Below are 21,210 nucleotides of genomic sequence, written 5' to 3'. Positions count from 1 at the left end.
TGATCTTTCCCTCGCGTTCGGCTATAATGGAAACCCTCGAATCTAGAGCTGTTTGGCGTTCCAATCCAGTTCCAACAATGCATTTCTCGGACCGAGAAAGCGGAACTGCTTGGCGCTGCATATTAGAACTCATTAAAGCCCGATTCGCATCATTGTGCTCAATAAAAGGAATGAGAGAACCCCCAATAGAAAAATATTGGAAAGGAAAAATACTTCTAACATGAATCTGTTCCCATGCAATAGTCAAGAATTCTTGACGGTATCTAGCCGGAACAACCTGTTCTTCCTGAATACCTTGATTCAAGGACAAAGAATTTCCTGCTGCTATCATATAATATTCATCTCTATTTGGTGATAGATAAACCACCTGTCTCTCTTTTTTTTCTTTTGCTTTCTCAGCAGATATTTCATAAAACGGACTCTCTATGGATCCCCACAAGTGATCAATTCTCGCATGAATTGTTAAGGATCCAGTAAGTCCAACATTGATTCCTTCAGACGTGTCAATTGGACAAATACGCCCATAGTGACTCGGATGAATATCTCGGCTCCGAAAACTTGCGGTTCTCCCCGTCAACCCTCCAGGACCTAAACAACTCACTTTTCGCCCATGAACAGTTTGTGTCAATGGATTCGTTTGATCAAAAACTTGAGATAACGGGTATGTGCCAAAAAAGGTCTCATAAGTAGTTATTAATAAAATTGAAGTTGAAGTTGGAGTTACCAAAGTTTGGGGAGTCGGTTTCGATTGACGTATGAATACTCTACGAATAGTTTTTTGAACTGCATGTTGTAAACGACCAAGAGCCAATCCGAATTGATCTTGTAACAGATCCGCAACCGAACGAATACGTTTATTTTTCAAGTGATTCATATCGTCATCGTCAAGTATACCCGTTCCAAATTTCATTCCAATCAAATGATCCGTAGCGGCCAATACATCTCGTGGTAACAAGAATGTATTGTTCTGAGGAATATCAAGATTAAGTCTCCGATTCATATTTCGTCGACCAATCCTTCCTAATTCACATTTTTGTTGAAAAAATTTCTTTTGTAATTCCTCGCATAAGGACTCCGAAAATACCAGGTCCCCACCTACACAAGCAAATTGTTGATAAAACTCCAAAATAGCTTTTTCTTTTGACTCAATCCTCTTCTTCTCTTTAGCATTCGGGAGAAGACAAGAAAATTTCAGGGTAGGAAACATTATCCAGAATTTCTCTTAGATTCGAACCCATAGCTGATGATAGAACTAGAATAGATATCTTTTGTTTTCTACTCACGCGAGCCCATATCCTTTCTTTTTTATCAATTGCTAATTCCGATCTCCCCCCCCAATCTGATATTATAGTGCCAGTGTAGATAGAAATTCCCTTATGATCTAATTCCGAGCGGTAGTAAATACCAGGACTTAGCAATATTTGATTGATCACAATTCGGTATATTCCATTTATAATAAAGGTTCCTAAGGAATTCATTATAGGAATGTTTCCGATAGAAATGGTTTGCTTTTGCACATCGAAACCAAAAATTAATCTCGCAGATACATATAATTCGGAAGAATAGGTGAGTGATTCATACACAGCATCTCTTTCTTTTATCGAGGGTTCTAGCAGTTGATATCCTTTCGCAAATAATTGAAATGCAATTTCGTGATCTGGATCTTTAATTGTTGGAAACTTGTCAAGTTCTTCTGCCAAGGCTTGATTAATGAACCTACAAAATCCCTCGAATTGGATCTGACTAAATCCGGGTATTGTGGACATTCCCTCGTTTCCATTCCGGAGCATCTTAATCTTAAGTTTCCTGTTTATCAAAGAAAAATTCCATTATCAGCTCACTCTTCATCAATCCCTATGGATCGATCTAGCAATCATGGAATCTATATTCTGTTTACTGAATCACATGAAATTCTAGGGAACTCCACATACGTATTTCATATATGTATTTCATACATATGAATAGAGACCATTTGGACGAAAGTTCGAGTTTGCCAGGGGTACAAATGAAATGAAAATGAATTGATAAAACATTCCTACAAAAAAAATTCTGCCACTTATACTTTATGTTATGATATTCTAATCAGATTGGATGGCAAAGATTTCTCATTTTATCTCCTTTCTATGAATGTAATAAAGCCGTAATATAATATACTAGAAAGTTTGACTTTACTTCGATTTAGAATAGCGTGCTTACTTTAATTTCTCAAAATAATTTGAGGGTTCTTTTTTATTTCGGATCGGAGTAGTATAATTGCTAGAAAATTCAGTATTTCATTGTGGAATTCTAAAATAAAGTAAGTCCCTTTTTTAAGTACATGCCAATCTAGTTATCCACCTCTCCCCATATCCATGCTTTTCTTTTATCGTAATTTCACTTGGGTACGCCAAGATAGTCAGGTTATACTCTATATCAGAGCAAATTTCCTTTTTTTATTCAAGATATTTAATTTAATACTTTGAAAAATTAAAGCATGATTCCCCATAGAGATATGTACATAAAGGGGATCTTTGGATAATAATGCTGTTCGGACCTAAAGTTTACCTATACACGGATTAAGCATAAAGCCATAATATTTTATTATGCCATTGAAGGGGGGGGAGATAATACCGATTTAAGAGTAGTTCACTACTGCAATAAAAAAAAGAGAATTCTAGTTAACGGTTCCAATTTATTCTGAATTTTGCAGCCTGTGAATAGAAATCCACTTTTTCTTCTTTTTCATCTCAATAGAAAGAAATGGGAAGTTTTATTGTGTTAACAATGTATGTTTTAAGATAGAATCTATCGAGGAGAATAATAGAAACTGGATCAAAAAAAGCAGGAATAGATTTTTTGAAAAAGATTGGAAAAAAGTAAGTAGAATTATATTCAAAATAAAAGGGGCTTTTCGTAAGAAAACGTGGATGAATACTTGCTGTTTTCTAGATTTTTGATCGGATTTTTTGGCGGCATGGCCAAGCGGTAAGGCAGGGGACTGCAAATCCTTTATCCCCAGTTCAAATCTGGGTGCCGCCTGATCAATAAAATACTTAGGTTTTTTTTATAGTGCTGATCGAATTCGATAAATTTTTACTTCGCATAAGTTCGGGCAAGAGAGTAACTGGGCCTGCCGATACTGGGTTTAGAGAAACCATACCATAGTTCTATCCTCAAACTAGGGTTAGGGTTTGTTTTGACGGTAGTGGCCAAAATGGTTATCAATAGGGGTGAGGTAGTGTTTCCTTATTCTTTTATTATATGAATTTGAATTGGTTCTTAATTGAGATTCGATTTGATAATTTTAAAATACGAGGATAAGATGTCAGAAATCTTGGTATCCAAAGAAAGGTCCCTAAGGGGCATTCTTTTTTTTTTTCAATCTAAGATTCAAGAAGGGACTCCACGAAAGAATATCAAGACTTACTAATTATTATACATTTTTTTATCGTACATCTTATGTTACCTACATACACTAAAGTAAGGACTACTTAATTCTAACGAGAATCAGATTAAATAGGTCGATCAAAAATCAATTTAGGAGTTGTATTATGGATAAAATCTCTTCATTCTTTCATAGAATGATACAAAGCAAGGCTGCAGGGTTTAGGTCAAAAATAAACATTAGGTAAGGTAGGTATCCAATAAATATTTATCTATCGATAATTTTATGGTATATTCGGGCGTCCTTTGCTTAAAAAAAAAAAAAAGAGTAACAAAAGGAATAAAAAATCTTCCTATTCCCGCTTCTTCTATTCAGGACATCATTCCCGTACTCTTTCTTTTTTAAGGAAAAAAGGGCTATAGTATCTCGTATTTTTAATGCTCTCTAATTCTACCAGAATTCCTATAAGAATTTGTTAGGAGTAAATTCCTTGAACTGATTGATCCATGGCCTTAGGGCGGAATCCCTTTTTGACTCTGTACCCTTGATTCCACTATGATTATTGATCAATAGTAGAATAATCCCTTCATAGAAATAGGAGACATAATTTAGATGGATATAGTAAGTCTCGCTTGGGCTGCTTTAATGGTAGTCTTTACATTTTCTCTTTCACTAGTAGTATGGGGAAGGAGTGGACTCTAGGGATACTACTAATTGATTAAGTAATCAAATTGTTGTATCAATTCTTTTCTTTAATGGATCATTTTGCATTAATCATTTTGTCAAACGTTATTCTTTAATCTTTTTCTTTAGTTTTGTTTCACTCCTGTAAGAAACTCTTGTATTGTAAGTTGTAATGTAAGAAAGAGCCATTATACCAATTCAGAATTTCTACTAGAAATGACGAATGGTTAAAAAAAGTTCTATACATAAGAAAATTAGACTTTCTTCCACGGAACTATTCACGGCATATCACACATTTTCCATTTCCTTTTACTTTTTACTATAGTCTATTCTTCATATTATTTTTCTTTCCTTCCATGGATTCTTTGGTCAAGAATTGTCTTAGATTTTTTTATTTTGACCTGATTGAAATTAAGTGGATGCAATGAAAAAAGAAATTGAATTAGACTACTTAACTATTTCAATCTACTAATCTATTCTATGTAGATTCAAAGATAATATAATAGAAAGAATCTAAAGTGTCGTAGAAAAAACTATATGTAGTTCTTTCTACCACACTTTAAGATTCCAACCAGATCCTTTCATTTAAGACTTGGATTTTTTTTATTTAATCCCTTTTTAATTTCTTCAATGATTAATTGGAATTCCAATTAATTATTTTGGCTGACTGTTTTTACATAAATAATAAGTAAAAAAGAAGTAGGAACTAGAATGAACAGTGCAGTAGCAATAAATGCGAGAATATTGACTTCCATAACCTCTTTATTTTTTATTTTCACAATAACTCGGGATGTAATCCCATGGAGAGGAAAAAGGGGTATCTTGTAAATTCAAGGGTAGGGCTTGCATTCTGATAATACTGAATCAATTCAATATTATGAATATCGGATCTATCAAATCAATTCATGGATGAGAGTTATATTTCACGGATGAGAGTTATATAGTATAACATAGGAAGATCCTCTATCCACACTAAGACCAAAATGGGTTTTTTGATTGGATTAGGAATTCCCTCTTTTTTAATCCTTTTCTACTTTTTCTTTTCTATATCTCTAACCCACGAGCTTTCTTAATCTTATACTTTCTTAATCTTATACAATTTCCCTTCCTTTTTCTTATAGTTATACATACAATTATGTATGTATTATATGACCAACTTTCACTTTCTATGGGTCACATAGACATCCAAATAAGCAGTAGAAGTGAGATGGGGAAAAGAGGTCTGAAATAAAAAGGGAATACGATTTATGTATGGATTCCGGTAAAATACCGGTACTCTATTCCATAAGAGTGGAATAGGAAATTAAGATGAGGATGGTATCATCATAAAGAAAGATAGAGTAATATAATATCCTAAATTCTACTAATCCACATATCGTATGTGTGTCTTTCTTTATCGATTGGGAGTAGTGAAAAAAAAATTCCTATATGCCCTCCCTCCCTCTTTAATGAGAGATGCAAAATAAAAAAGTGAAGTAAGGGTGCCCTGTGGGTATTTGATCTTGCTCCCTGCCCCTTTTTTTCATGGAAAAAGGAAATATCAATTTCTCCATTCATTGAACCCTAGTTCGGGACTGACGGGGCTCGAACCCGCAGCTTCCGCCTTGACAGGGCGGTGCTCTGACCAATTGAACTACAATCCCCGCGGGGTGTATGGCATACCCATTCTTAAATAGAACCATAAGAAGATTCGATTCGTCTTTCGTACTCTAAGAAATAGACGAATCATATACTACATACCCACATATTATATTATACGTGGGTATAGTGAGAGTGACATAACTAGTATGTCGTGATTTTTTATCACTAAAAATGGATAATAATCCAGCCTTCAATAAGAAAAACTCTTTTGTTTGTAAGAAAGGAATGAGAGAGATATGGATTAGAAAAAAAAATTTCCCTTTTTTCTTTATCTTTTATTTCTATAGATCAGACATTTTATTTTATGGAAGAAAAACAAAAGGATTTAGTTCATACTCACGAAGCCCTAGATTTTTGGTTTGGGCCGAGCTGGATTTGAACCAGCGTAGACATTGTCAACGAATTTACAGTCCGTCCCCATTAACCACTCGGGCATCGACCCAGGAAGAATTTATTCTAGGGTTTTTGCTAATCTATGATTAACCTCCTTTCATAATACTCCCTACCCCCAGGGGAAGTCGAATCCCCGCTGCCTCCTTGAAAGAGAGATGTCCTGAACCACTAGACGATAGGGGCATCACTAGACGATAGGGCCATATACAACCGCTCGTGATTATACTATAATCATAGTATGAGCAGTTTTTTGGAATTGTCAATATACTCGAAAAGTATAAATAGATCCAAAGCAAAGAGTTTTTCCAACTTTTCTGTTATGTTTTCATCTAGGATTTTTTTTAGTTGATCGTTATAGATTAATTCTCCGTGCTTCATTTAGTGTTCATACCAAAAATGCATCCATCCCGCACTAAGTCATAAAATTCTCTAAAAATATAGAGAAAGTTTCAAAAACAAAGAAAAAAAGTGAATCAATTTAGTAGAAAAGTACTCTATCAGATTCGAACCAACGACTTACGTCTTAGCACGAGATTACTCTACCACTAATTTAAAAAGCCCTTTATCGGATTTGAACCGATGACTTATGCCTTACCATGGCATTACTCTACCACTGAGTTAAAAGGGCTTTTTATTTAATTCAAAAATTAGCCACTTGGATTTCCCATTATGGGTCTACTGCATAATGTACATATTATATATATAATATATAGAGATAGAGAGAGAGACATTATGTAGAGATTGTATATGTATATATCGATATCTTGAGAGCTCAAAATAAAATTAATAAAAAAAAACATACCCTACATAACATATCCAACTCTTCTTGGTTCAGGGTTTTCCGTTTCCGAAGACTAGTAAAATAGGCGGATTCTGGAACCCCAAGGATTCAACGGTATATGGATATGGAAAATATAAGATTTCCGATCCTAGCGGGAAAAGGCGGGGAACAGATACCCAATAGGATATAGGATCCTTGGGAGGAACTTTTGGTAATGGCCTTGATCCTCTATGCTATTTTTTATGTGTTCTTAGTTCTATTGAACTTTTTGCATTCTTTTAAACAAGAATCTAATAAACTAGAATTGAGTCAGTGGAAAAAAGGAGAGAGAGGAAAGTGTTAAATGGAGAGAGTCGACTAATCAGAGACTTTTAGGATCTTCTTTACATCAGGTAAATCTGTCGGCCCTGTCCGTTTTTTTCTTTAAGTTACGACTCTTTGCTGCTTACTTCTATCAAGCCATAGGGAAAGTCTATGATGAATTTGGAAAACTCATCTCACTCTTACTCTATGGCTCGGACTTAATGGGGGAAGAAAACATCTTCCATAATTTCTTTTTTGTTCAATTCTGGACAAAAAAGAAAAGGAAAAAAGGAATTTATAGGGACAGTGTTACCCCCTATATCCCCTAGTTTATATTGTAGGAATAATAAAACAATTTAGCAGTCTGACACACTTACGTCCTTGCAAAGTAAATAATTATTATTGTAGTCGTAACCGTAGAATAGGATCCTAATCAAAATAAATACATTTGGTTCAGGCGCTATTAGCATGGTAAGAAAAGATTTTTTTTACAGACCAGAGGGGCTATCTAAATCCTAAAGTAAAGGCGAGCGATCGAAGTAGAAGTACCAACGGCTCAGTGTCATGAACCTTCTCCATCTGATTCAATAAGGGGGAATTAGCCTTCTTGTCAAATGGCTATCCTTGACAAAGGGTACCATTTATACCATAATCTACAATGTAGCGGGTATAGTTTAGTGGTAAAAGTGTGATTCGTTCTATTAATAACTGAATTTGAAATGATATACTTAAGGCATCCTTAAGTTTTTTATTTTTATATTCCGATGAAAACTTTAGTTCTTATAAAGGATTAAATCCTTTTCCTCTCAATAGCATATTGAGGAAGAATATACATTCTGGCGATTTGTATCCAAAGACTAATTTAAATTGCATCCAAAATAAAAATAGGATTATGAGTACAGAGTCGCGAAGCATAATTTTGCATTGGATTAAGTATTCCAATTTTGAAAATATGAGTAAAGGATCTATGGATGAAGATACAAAAAAGTTGATTTCCAATCGTAACTAAATCTTCTTAAAATAAGGAATAAGGAAGCCAAATAGCTAAAAAACGATAGTTTTGGTTTACTAGAACCATCCGCATATTGTTTCAGCTCGGTGGAAACCCAATTCTTTTCCTCAGGATCTCTTGAATGAAATTAGGGAACGAAGTAAGTAGATTAGATGAATTTAGATAGAATTTCTATCTCCTACTCTATAAGGATCATCTAGAAAGCGGAGAGCTTTGGTTCCATTCAAATAGAAAAGCTGACATAGATGTTAAGTGGTGAGAATATCCATAAAGGAGCCGAATGAAATCAAAATTTCATGTTCGGTTTTGAATTAGAGACGTTAAAAATAATCAACCAACGTCGACTATAACCCCTAGCCTTCCAAGCTAACGATGCGGGTTCGATTCCCGCTACCCGCTCCATTCTGTATAAAAGGAGTATTCTATTTGTCTAGACATGTTAGAGGCTTGTATTCAAGCCTTTTTTGTCCACCAGTTTCTGGTACTCCAGAGCGGAGTAGAGCAGTTTGGTAGCTCACGAGGCTCATAACCTTGAGGTCACGGGTTCGATTCCCGTCTCCGCACTTAGCAGTCTGTATAAAAGGACTATTCTATTTCTCTAGATATGTATGGTAGAGGGGCGTATCCAACCCTTTTTTATTCATTAGTTCCCGGCCCTAGAGGGCAAAATTGAGCAGTTTGCGAAGTCACTTGCCTTCAAAAAAAGAAGGCGCAAGGCCTCTCCCTACCCTGCAGAAAATAAAAATGAAACGAAAGGGACAGTCTACCTCTCCCTTCCCTTTAAAAAAAGTTTGCCCGTTGTTTGTCTCAGTTAATACCCAATTTTTGGAGCTCTGTTGGCGAGTTCTATTTCTGCCTCTGGAGCGCCCTCTTTTTTTGAGTGGGATGCAAAGGAAGGGTAAGATAGTAAGGGATACGGCACTAGACTAACACCTAATTAATACTTAATTTAATATAAGTAGTTAAACAGTTAACTAGACTAAACTTTTTATCATAGTACTTTGATAAATTAAGCGGGCGAGCGGCGGGAATCGAACCCGTATCTTCTCCTTGGCAAGGAGATATTTTACCATTGAACTACGCTCGCTACGGTATATATTTTATAGCGTATATCCGCCTGGGTCGACCTTCTATGTCTGGGTCGACCGTTTCATTTCATTTTCTATTATATTAGAGTTTTCCTTTTTTTATTATCTGTCAATGAATATTCTAATGGGAATGGAATTTCATAATACTGAAAGAGAAGAGCTAGCAATTCGGAACGCAAATTGCGTTTTAATACGTCTCACTATTCTAATTTTTTAGAAGAAATGGCCTTTATTATTTCTTTTTTATGGGGTTAATAAATATTAACCAAATTTCATTTAAGAAATGAGAGAATTCAGAATAGCTACGAGAAAGACTAGTCCAATCCATAATGATGTACCGGAAAATACAACATTTTTATTATTTGACCAACCATCAGGAGAAGCAAATACAAGGGGTACACTAATTACTAAGACTGAGGAAGTCGCAATTAATGCAAAAACAGCTAATTGGAAAGCAATAGTCATATTTCTAATCCTCCAAGCTACCATCAAATAAAGTTGACTACATATTTGATCCCTCACTTAAACCAAAATTGTAAAAAAATACAAGAAGTAGGAGGGGTTTAATCATGAATCCATTGATTCTTCTCTTTAATTCAAATTTATTACTTAAACCGCTTTTTTATTTGGATATGGGGGTGAGAAGAGATTATTTACTCTTTATTTCACAAGCGGGTATAGCGGATCCTGTATCCGTGTATACAGTATACAGAGATATATCGAAAAGGAACTTGTATCTGATATCTTTCTAGAGGCTAATAAATCTTTTTATTTTTTATATGGCTATGTTCTATTTGTAGGAGTAAAATAAGGATTAGGCTGTGGAGAGATGGCTGAGTGGTTGATAGCTCCGGTCTTGAAAACCGGTATAGTTCTAGGAACTATCGAGGGTTCGAATCCCTCTCTCTCCTTTTGCTTATTGAATACGTTTGTTTCTTTCATTTTTATTTATTTTTTTTTTCTGTCCCTTATCTTTCTTTCATAAAAAGGAATGAATGGCTCGGCTAGATGGAATAACCGAGCCAGAACAGAAAAAAAGTAGAACAGGTATAAATAAGAAAATCTTAGTTAAGAGGGTTCATGTAAAGAACAGGTTCCAAATCACGATCGATTCCCTTTTCAAAACCTGCTGCAGCAGCTCGGGCTCTTCCTGCATGCCATAAATGGCCCACAAAAAAGAAGAATCCTAGAACAAAATGAGAAGTTGATAACCAACTTCTAGGAGAGACATAATTAACTGCATTGATCTCGGTAGCTACGCCACCCACGGAATTTAAAGAGCCTAAAGGAGCGTGGGTCATATATTCTGCTGAGCGTCGTTCTTGCCAAGGTTGTATGTCTTTTTTCAACCTACTCAAGTCCAAACCGTTGGGGCCCCTTAGAGGTTCTAACCATGGAGCACGAAGGTCCCAAAAACGCATAGTTTCCCCTCCAAAGATAACCTCCCCAGTTGGGGAACGCATTAGATATTTACCTAAACCTGTGGGTCCTTGAGCGGATCCCACATTAGCTCCAAGACGCTGGTCTCTAACTAGAAAAGTAAATGCTTGAGCTTGAGAAGCTTCTGGCCCGGTGGGTCCATAAAACTCACTCGGATAAGCTGTATTATTGAACCATACAAAACAACAAGCGATAAAACCAAAGACAGATAAAGCAGCTAAACTATAAGACAAGTAAGCTTCTCCAGACCATACAAAGGCACGGCGAGCCCATGCGAAGGGTTTGGTTAAAATATGCCAAATTCCGCCAAATACACAAATAAAACCCAACCATACATGCCCACCAATTATATCTTCTAAATCATCTACACTAACAATCCACCCTTCTCCACCAAAAGGAGATTTTAGTAAATAACCAAATATAACACTGGGACTAAGGGTCAAATTGGTAATTTTTCTTACATCTCCCCCCCCAGGGGCCCAGGTATCATATACACCGCCAAAATAAAGAGCCTTGAGTACTAGAAGAAAAGCACCTAGACCTAACAAAATTAAGTGAATACCCAAAATTGTAGTCATTTTATTTCTATCTTTCCAGACATAACCAAAGAATGGAAAAGATTCCTCAAGAGTCTCGGGTCCCAGAAGCGCGTGATAAATGCCACCGAAGCCTAAGACTGCGGAGGAAATTAGGTGAAGTACGCCAGATACAAAGTACGGAAAAGTATCTAGAACTTCCCCCCCTGGCCCTACTCCCCAACCTAGAGTAGCTAAGTGTGGAAGTAAAATCAACCCTTGTTCATACATGGGCTTTTCTGGTACGAAATGGGCCACTTCAAATAGGTTCATTGCTCCGGCCCAGAATACGATTAATCCGGCATGAGCTACATGAGCTCCAAGCAGTTTACCGGACAAATTGATAAGTCTGGCATTCCCAGCCCACCAAGCAAAGCCGGTGGTTTCTTGGTCACGACCAGCTAAAACGAAAGTTCCATTAAAGAGCGTTTCCACGTGGTAGAACCTCCTCAGGGAATATAAGATTTTCATGAGGCTGATCCTGAGCTGCCATCCACGCACGAATACCCTCGTTTAAAAGAATATTTTTGGTGTAGAAAGTCTCAAATTCAGGATCTTCCGCTGCACGGATTTCCTGGGAAACAAAGTCATAGGCACGTAAGTTCAGAGCCAAGCCAACTACGCCAATAGCACTCATCCATAAACCGGTGACGGGTACAAATAGCATAAAGAAATGTAACCAACGTTTATTGGAAAAAGCAACACCAAAGATTTGGGACCAAAAGCGGTTAGCAGTGACCATTGAATAAGTTTCTTCAGCTTGAGTTGGGTTAAAAGCACGGAAGGTATTTGCACCATCACCGTCCTCAAATAGAGTGTTTTCTACGGTCGCTCCATGAATAGCGCATAGCAGAGCCGCACCTAATACTCCGGCAACTCCCATCATATGAAATGGGTTCAACGTCCAATTATGAAATCCTTGGAAGAAAAGGATGAATCGAAATATCGCTGCTACGCCAAAACTCGGCGCAAAGAACCAACCAGATTGCCCCAGTGGATAAATAAGGAATACAGAAACAAAAACAGCAATTGGACCAGAGAATGAGATTGCATTATAAGGCCGCAATTGAACAGACCGAGCAAGTTCAAATTGGCGTAACATGAAACCTATTAGTGCAAAAGCCCCGTGGAGAGCTACAAAAGTCCATAGACCGCCTAATTGACACCAACGAGTAAAATCTCCTTGTGCTTCGGGCCCCCATAGTAGCAACAAAGAGTGTGCTAAACTATTGGCAGGGGTAGAAACTGCTGCGGTTAAGAAATTACAACCTTCCAAATAGGAACTAGCCAATCCATGGGTATACCAAGAAGTTACAAAAGTTGTCCCTGTAAACCAACCCCCTAAAGCGAAATAAGCACAAGGAAAGAGCAATAGGCCAGACCATCCTACAAAAACGAAACGGTCCCTTCGTAACCAGTCATCCATAGTATCAAATAGATCATTTTCTTCTTTAGGAATTCTACCAAGGGCTATAGTCATAGTGATCCTCCTATTCAATTACTTCAACCATTTCCGAGCACCTCATATCACTTTCCAAGGCATATGATAGTTTTATTATCTGTGGACGATTTCTTTCTCGTTCAATGCCCTTTTTCAATGGTCTCGAAGAGAGAAATTTCCCATTTTTATCTATGGAGTCACAGTCACAACCGAGGTCGTGGTAAATCCATGAATTTGATTCGATTTGTTTTTCTTATACTATTTATTTGTTTTTCTTATACTATAGAAATAGAAATAAATTGTTTTTCTTATACTATAGAAAGAAATAAACCTTTGAATTCAGCATTATTCCAAGACTCCTATTTCAAAGTCTATCTTTTAAGGGAAAAATGCAAATAAAAGTAACCCTTCTTTTCCCATTCCCTCTCTATTGCATGGGTGGAAGAACTAAAATAATAGAGGATTCTGAAAAAAAAAAATGGACCTTCGAAATCCAATTTTATGTGTAGCGCAAAGGAGTTGCGATTTCTTCTTATTCCTATAGAACATCTAGTAACAAGAATATGAAATCGTAAATAGCGAAAAATTCTTGTCTTGCGCGGTCTAAGTCTAAGGAAATAAAAAAAATTCGCTTATACAATTTCATCTACATCGAATTTATATATCAGAATAGCGGATAGAGGCATCATTAAAGGAGTCAGGTCTACTTACTTTATGCTTCTTTCCAATTTTATGGTGGATTTGATAAGAACCCTTTTTGCTTTCTTGATAAATAATCGACAAAAAAAGCGTTTTTTTTATATAACCTGCTTGTTTTATTATAATTATAACAAGTCCTATATGGAAATGCCCGCTAAAGAGAAAATCTATTTGATTGTCTCTCGGCCAATATCGATTTTTAGAAAGAAAAAACAAGAATTTTCTTCTTTTTTTATTAACATTAAGAAAAAAGAATATAATTAAAATGGAATTGGCAATATAATTTTTATAGACTTTTGAAAGAAAAAAAAGGGGTTTTTTGCAACCGTTATTTCTTATTTCTTGCCTATATCATATCACGGAAACCTTTCGCTTTGGAACGTGGAGAGATGGCTGAGTGGACTAAAGCGGCGGATTGCTAATCCGTTGTACAATTTTTTTGTACCGAGGGTTCGAATCCCTCTCTTTCCGCTCCCTTGGATCATTTGGGACTTTCGAATTGGAAAGAATTCTGACCCCCGGATTTTCTCATAGATAAATGTACGAAACAAATCCAATAAGAAAAAAAAAAACTGAATTTTTACTCCTCGCGTCCAGGATTCCGTCCTGGGTCATTAGATAAGAATCCAAAGATAAAGAGTGAAACAAAGAATATCACTACTGTATAAACAAAAAGTTTGAGAGTAAGCATTACATAATCTCCAAGATTTTTTTTTAAGGAATAGATTACCAGTTTTTCCTTACCACACGGATCCACTAGGATGGTTTTTTTTTATACCTAAAAATGCAAAAAAGAATTCTTGAAAAAAATTGCAAGAATTCTTTTATAATAAGCACTCTTATCAATAGCAAAAATAGGGTTAGGTGGTTAGGTATTGTGTAGGTACCTTTAGGTACCTGCTCAACCTAGGTGCAGGGGAGTAGAAAGGCTGATCCAAATTTATTGCTGTAGCTACCCATTCAATGTAGAAGAATTTAAATTTTAGAATCGAAGGTTCATAATATAAAAATATAAAACTTCTCGGCTTTTACCCATTTTAAAATTTTTTTGGAATGAACACATCATTCAATTTGGCATACAGAGTACTAAAGATTTCATCGAAAACTTACAGCAGCTTGCCAAACAAAGGCTAATAGAAAAAAGAATAGAGGTATAACAGGCATAATATCCACGATTGGATTGAAAATAGCATAAGCTTCGGGTAATTTGGCAAAGAAAAAACTAGTAGGATAAAGAACAGAATTAAAACAGATACAGGTTAAACTAAGTATATTAGGCATAACAAGCATTTCATTCTTGTAGAGTAAATAATTGGATTTTTCTTGAGTTATTTTTTTAAGGGAAAGAAGGAAAAGGCAGATTCAAAATCTTTTTTCTTCGGACTTTCCCAAACACAAAATACCTCCTTGTATTCGCACTCTCAAATGAGAGTGGAATAAATTCGACTTTCATATAATATCTTAATAGAATTCCATGTAATGATCAATGCATTTTTTTGATTCTATATTATCCGCATGTGTAGAATACTAGCAAGAGAATATCCCTCCTTTTTTATGTAATTGAAATGGTATTGACGAATAACAAATAAACATACTAGTGTTTATTAGTGTCGCATAAAACCCGAAATGGGGCGTGGCCAAGTGGTAAGGCAGCGGGTTTTGGTCCCGTTACTCGGAGGTTCGAATCCTTCCGTCCCAGATTGTTTCTGATGAAACAAACGGTGAAATCATATAGTATTCCGTACGAGACAAAAGTTTATTAAAGAGAATAATGATATCTTATTCTTTCTCAGAAAACATAATAAAGTCTTAAGTCCAGTCAAATTGACTATCTTTATTTTCATGAAAAAATGGGATCTATCAAGCACATTCAGGATATGCCTCTACTATAAAATCACTTAGTCATATTTTTTTCTTCCTTTTGGTATTCGAGTTGAAGAAGTACGAGAATTCTATAACTACCAAAAACTTTCAATCTTTTCATTGGAATAGTTTATTTAGTTATTATAGTTAATTGTTTTTGGTACTGAAAAAATATATTACTACTAGAATTCTAATTCTAGTAATTAAATTAATTAAACTTTTTTGGAGGTTGATAGTTTATTTATTGAGGAAGAGTCAATCCTTCTTTTCTCACTTCAAGATTGATCATCTCGAGCCATCCGTTGAGGGTGGAAATTTAAGAATAAATAAGTTTTAAGCAAACTTGTTTAGTCGTCTTTTTCAAACTATGTTTCATTCATATGATAGAATTTTAATATGGGTTTAAATAAATTGGATCTTGGCGGAGGCTTCCCGGATAAATACTTACTTTCTTTTATCCATATTGCTCCATAGATAGCAAGTTTTAATTAGTATAAAAAAACTAAACCAATGACTATTCATGATTCCATCCATATTGGATCAATTCTCTATACCACTTTGCAATGAAAAGAGGAATGTTTGTTATGGTAAAACTTCGTTTAAAACGATGTGGTAGAAAGCAACGTGCGACTTGAAGGACATGATCGATTGTGGATTTTGCTATCCATCATTTTCCATAGTAATGAAAATGCTCTTGGCTCGACATAGCCTGTTCTATTCGTTCCGAACCAAATTTGCGCTGGGTTTAAGTAACATAGTACACGATGGAGCTCGAGAGGACAGAATTTTTTTTATCAAGGGAAAGAATCTAGGGTTAGTGAAAACTAATAAATTAGGCCAACTTTGTCAGTCTATCCTTAATATAGAAATAAATCGAAAGGTTAAAATAAGAAGAAAGTCCAATAAAAGTATATCAGAATCAATCCCTCTTATTAGATTTCTATAGAAGAGATAAATGCTTTATCGAAGGAAATAAGAAAAAAGGGTATGTTGCTACTCTTTTGAAAGAAAAAAATAGGAATTCCCGAAGTAATGTCTAAACCCAAGGATTTCACAAATCAAAGATAAAGGATTCCAGAACAAGTAAACACAATTTTCAATTGTCTCAACAACAGAGTTGGATTAGAATAAGGAATAAAAGTCAATTCGTTCGAAATGAGACAAAGAAAAGAGTTTAAAGACGACTCAAAAATTTTGGAAGGATTTTGCCTTCGAAGTTTGTCAGGCAAAATTAGCCCACTTGAGTCATGAGTATAAATGAAATTTGTTTTTTCTGTAAGGAAATTAATGCACGTCATAGTCTAATTTCTATTATTATCGACAGAAATTCGAATCATTTTCTCGAGCCGTATGAGGAGAAAACCTCATATACGTTTCTAGGGGGGGGCGTTGTTTATCTACATCTATCCCAATAAGCTGTCTATCGAATCGTTGCAATTGATGTTCGATCTCGAAGAGAAGGAAGAGATCTTCAAAAAGTAGGTTTTTATGATCCGATAAAGAATCAAACTTGTTTAAATGTTCCAGCTATTCTCTATTTCCTTGAAAAGGGTGCTCAACCAACAAGAACTGTTTATGATATTTTAAGGAAGGCAGAATTCTTTAAAGAAAAAGAAAGAACTTTGAGTTAATTGAAGAACTAAATGAATCAAAAAATAGGATAGGAGAAGATTATTAGTATTCCTAGTTGTCTAATTATTTAGACACAATTTACCTCTTTTTTAATCCTATTTGGATTTATATTATATCGTGCCAATCCAACATAAGCCCCTATTTTATTTACTTTTTCTATCTAATTTGTTTTCTTACCATTGTATTTCCATTGACAAAGGTCTATTGAACAAATAGAATTTGTAGATAGATGGGTCTCTTTATCCTCACTCCATATTCAATTTTTCCGCCTACACTTCGCTCAAATGATAAGGGTGTTCCTCTTGCATGTATTCTCATACAATATAATATATATTTTTTATAATATATATTTTTTGTTAATAAAAATCGCTAAAAATAAGGAGAATTTGGCCATCGTGATTAGGGTCGCTCTTTTTTTAACTTTACTTTAGTGGAATTTCACCGGACCTGTTCGTTTTGGCATTTGAGTGTTTTTCATGGTCGATAAAAAAAATCTTTTGATGTCTTGCTAGTTCAATGTTTTGACAGAAGCGCGCGGTGTAATTCCATTGATTTTTGGATTTCGATCGTATCTAAGATCCTTTTTTTATCTGGGTTGCTAACTCAATGGTAGAGTACTCGGCTTTTAAGTGCGACTATGATCTTTTACACATTTGGATGAAACAACAAATTCGTCCAGACTCTTGGTAGAGTCTAGAAGACCACGACTGATCCTCAAAGGTAATGAATGGAAAAAATAGCATGTCGTAATAAAATCAATCTTTTTTGAATGGAATCCAAAATTACGATTTTCTGGGTCTAATGAATAAATGGATAGAGCCTGGCTCCAATTCTGGTAAAATAAAAAGCAACGAGCTGAACTTCCTAATTGGAATGATTCCCCGCTCTAATTAGACGTTAAAAATAGATTAGTGCCGGATGCGGGGAAAGGTTGGGTTTTCCTATGAGTGGACCCTTTATTTTTTCTTTTTTTTTTTAGAAATCCTAATTATTCTTGATTATGGATTGAATAAGGGATGTTATGGATTGAATGTGTAAAAGAAGCAGTATATTGATAAAGAGGCTGTATTCCAAAGTCAAAAGAGCGATTGGCCTGCAAAAATAAAAAACTTGTTCTGTTCTTTTTTTTTAATTAGAACAAACATAAACTAATTGGGTAGAAAAGGAGCAGAAAAAGATCTGTGGATTAGACTCCCTTTCTTTCCAGGGTTTGTATTAAAAATGCAACACCCTGTTCTGACCATATTGCACTATGTATCATCATTCGATAAACCGAGAAATGCTTCTTCTCTCTGATTCAAGTAGAAATACAAATGGAAAAATTCGAAGGGTATTCAGAAAAACATAAATCTCGTCAACAATACTTTGTCTACCCACTTCTCTTTCAGGAATATATTTATGCATTTGCCCACCATTATGGATTAAATGGTTCTGAACCTGTGGAAATAGTTGTTAGTTGTAATAACAAGAAATTTAGTTCACTACTTGTGAAACGTTTAATTATTCGAATGTATCAGCAGAATTTTTTGGATAACTCGGTTAATCATCCTAACCAAGATCGATTATTGGATTACAAAAATTATTTTTATTCTGAGTTTTATTCTCAGATTCTATCTGAAGGGTTTGCGATCGTTGTGGAAATCCCATTCTCGCTACGGGAATTTTTTTGTCTGAAAGAAAAAGAAATACCAAAGTTTCAGAATTTACGCTCTATTCATTCAATATTTCCCTTTTTAGAAGACAAATTTTTGCATTTGGATTATCTATCACATATAGAAATACCCTATCCTATCCATTTGGAAATCCTGGTTCAACTCCTTCAATACCGTATCCAAGATGTTCCATCTTTGCATTTATTGCGATTCTTTCTCAACTATTATTCGAATTGGAATAGTTTTATTACTTCAATGAAATCCATTTTTTTTTTTCAAAAAGAAAATAAAAGACTATTTCAATTCCTATATAACTCTTATGTATCAGAATATGAATTTTTTTTGTTGTTTCTTCGTAAACAATCTTCTTGCTTACCATTAGCATCTTCTGGAACTTTTCTGGAACGAATCCACTTTTCTAGGAAGATGGAACATTTTGGGATAATGTACCCTGGTTTTTCTCGGAAAACCCTATGGTTCTTTATGGATCCTCTTATGCATTATGTTCGATATCAAGGAAAGGCAATTCTTGCATCAAAAGGCACTTTTTTTTTGAAGAAGAAATGGAAATGCTACCTTATCAATTTCTGGCAATATTATTTCTGTTTTTGGACTCAGCCGCGAAGAATCCATATAAACCAATTAGCAAACTCTTGCTTCGATTTTATGGGGTACCTTTCAAGTGTACAAAAAAGTTCTTTGTTAGTAAGGAATCAAATGCTGGAGAATTCATTTCTAATAGATACTCGAATGAAAAAATTCGATACCATAGTCCCCGCTACTCTCCTCATAGGATACTTATCAAAAGCTCAATTTTGTACTGGATCGGGGCATCCTATTAGTAAACCCATTTGGACAGATTTATCAGATTGGGATATTCTTGATCGATTTGGTCGGATATGTAGAAATCTTTTTCATTATCATAGTGGATCTTCGAAAAAACGGACTTTGTATCGACTAAAGTATATACTTCGACTTTCATGTGCTAGAACTTTAGCTCGTAAACATAAAAGCACGGTACGAACTTTTATGCAACGATTGGGTTCGGCATTTTTAGAAGAATTTTTTATGGAAGAAGAGCAAGTTTTTTCTTTGATGTTCACCAAAACAACTCTTTTTTCTTTCTGTGGATCACACACTGAGCGTATTTGGTATTTGGATATTATACGTATCAATGACCTGGTCAACCCTCTTAATTAATCATTAGACGAAATTAAGAAACAGGAAAGGGTTGATAAATGATCAAGAAAAAACTTTTCTATTTTTCATTCTGAAATGTTCTTTTTATTATAATAAAGAGTAGGTGAATCAACTTACTAATTAAAAAAATTAGTAGAACTTCCTCTTTGGAATAGAAATTGGCTATTTCTACATAGGGAAAGTCGTGTGCAATGAAAAATGCAAGCACGATTTGGGGAGGGATTTTTCTCTATTGTAACAAGGAAGAATTATCTACTCCATCCGACTAGTTCCGGGTTCGAGTCCCGGGCAACCCATATAGAAAAGACCCATCAAAGTTTTTCACTTTGACTCACTTCATTTACAAATACAAAATTATTGGTTTGGTTAATTTAGTTATATGGATAGCTAATCTTTGGGCTGACTTGGTTGACATTGGTATATAGTCTATGTTATACTGTTAAATAACAAGCCTTCTATTATCTATATTCTAGTTAATACGTGTGCTTGGGAGTCCTTGCAATTTGAATAAACCAAGATCTTACCATGACTGCAATTTTAGAGAGACGCGAAAGTACAAGCCTGTGGGGTCGCTTCTGCAACTGGATAACTAGCACTGAAAATCGTCTTTACATCGGATGGTTCGGTGTTTTGATGATCCCTACCTTATTGACCGCAACTTCTGTATTTATTATCGCCTTCATCGCTGCCCCTCCAGTAGATATTGATGGTATTCGTGAGCCTGTTTCTGGTTCTTTACTTTATGGAAACAATATTATCTCTGGTGCTATTATCCCTACTTCTGCGGCGATCGGATTGCACTTTTACCCAATTTGGGAAGCTGCATCTGTTGATGAGTGGTTATACAATGGTGGTCCTTATGAGCTAATTGTTCTACACTTCTTACTTGGTGTAGCTTGTTATATGGGTCGTGAGTGGGAACTTAGTTTCCGTCTGGGTATGCGTCCTTGGATTGCTGTTGCATATTCAGCTCCTGTTGCAGCTGCTACTGCTGTTTTCTTGATTTACCCTATTGGTCAAGGAAGCTTTTCTGATGGTATGCCTTTAGGAATCTCTGGTACTTTCAACTTTATGATTGTATTCCAGGCAGAGCACAACATCCTTATGCATCCATTCCACATGTTAGGTGTAGCTGGTGTATTCGGCGGTTCCCTATTCAGTGCTATGCATGGTTCCTTGGTAACCTCTAGTTTGATCAGGGAAACTACTGAAAATGAATCCGCTAATGAGGGTTACAAATTTGGTCAAGAGGAAGAAACTTATAATATTGTGGCTGCTCATGGTTATTTTGGCCGATTAATCTTCCAATATGCTAGTTTCAACAACTCTCGTTCTTTACACTTCTTCTTGGCTGCTTGGCCTGTAGTAGGAATCTGGTTCACTGCTTTAGGTATTAGTACTATGGCTTTCAACCTAAATGGTTTCAATTTCAACCAATCTGT

At 35.4% G+C, this 21,210-nt stretch overlaps 5 non-coding genes across 5 annotated transcripts; 4 read left to right on the top strand and 1 right to left on the bottom strand.

The window, feature by feature from the left end:
- The first annotated feature begins 2,947 nt into the window (after nt 1–2,947).
- On the top strand, nt 2,948–3,018 carry TRNAC-GCA (transfer RNA cysteine (anticodon GCA)). The gene has a single exon. It is a non-coding gene; the product is annotated as a tRNA-Cys (tRNA).
- A 3,620-nt stretch (nt 3,019–6,638) lies between these two features.
- On the bottom strand, nt 6,639–6,710 carry TRNAT-GGU (transfer RNA threonine (anticodon GGU)). The gene has a single exon. It is a non-coding gene; the product is annotated as a tRNA-Thr (tRNA).
- A 1,958-nt stretch (nt 6,711–8,668) lies between these two features.
- TRNAM-CAU (transfer RNA methionine (anticodon CAU)) lies at nt 8,669–8,742 on the top strand. The gene has a single exon. It is a non-coding gene; the product is annotated as a tRNA-Met (tRNA).
- Nucleotides 8,743–10,089: 1,347 nt separating this feature from the next.
- On the top strand, nt 10,090–10,177 carry TRNAS-UGA (transfer RNA serine (anticodon UGA)). The gene has a single exon. It is a non-coding gene; the product is annotated as a tRNA-Ser (tRNA).
- A 3,627-nt stretch (nt 10,178–13,804) lies between these two features.
- On the top strand, nt 13,805–13,892 carry TRNAS-GCU (transfer RNA serine (anticodon GCU)). Its single transcript has one exon. It is a non-coding gene; the product is annotated as a tRNA-Ser (tRNA).
- Nucleotides 13,893–21,210: the final 7,318 nt, after the last annotated feature.

Source organism: Triticum urartu, unplaced genomic scaffold (genome assembly GCF_056163025.1).
Source record: "Triticum urartu cultivar PI428250 unplaced genomic scaffold, HENAU_Tu73 scaffold2, whole genome shotgun sequence".
Lineage (NCBI taxonomy): Eukaryota > Viridiplantae > Streptophyta > Magnoliopsida > Poales > Poaceae > Triticum > Triticum urartu.
The sequence above is the reverse complement of the archived record's forward strand: the minus strand, read 5'-3'. Positions and strand labels throughout refer to the sequence as shown.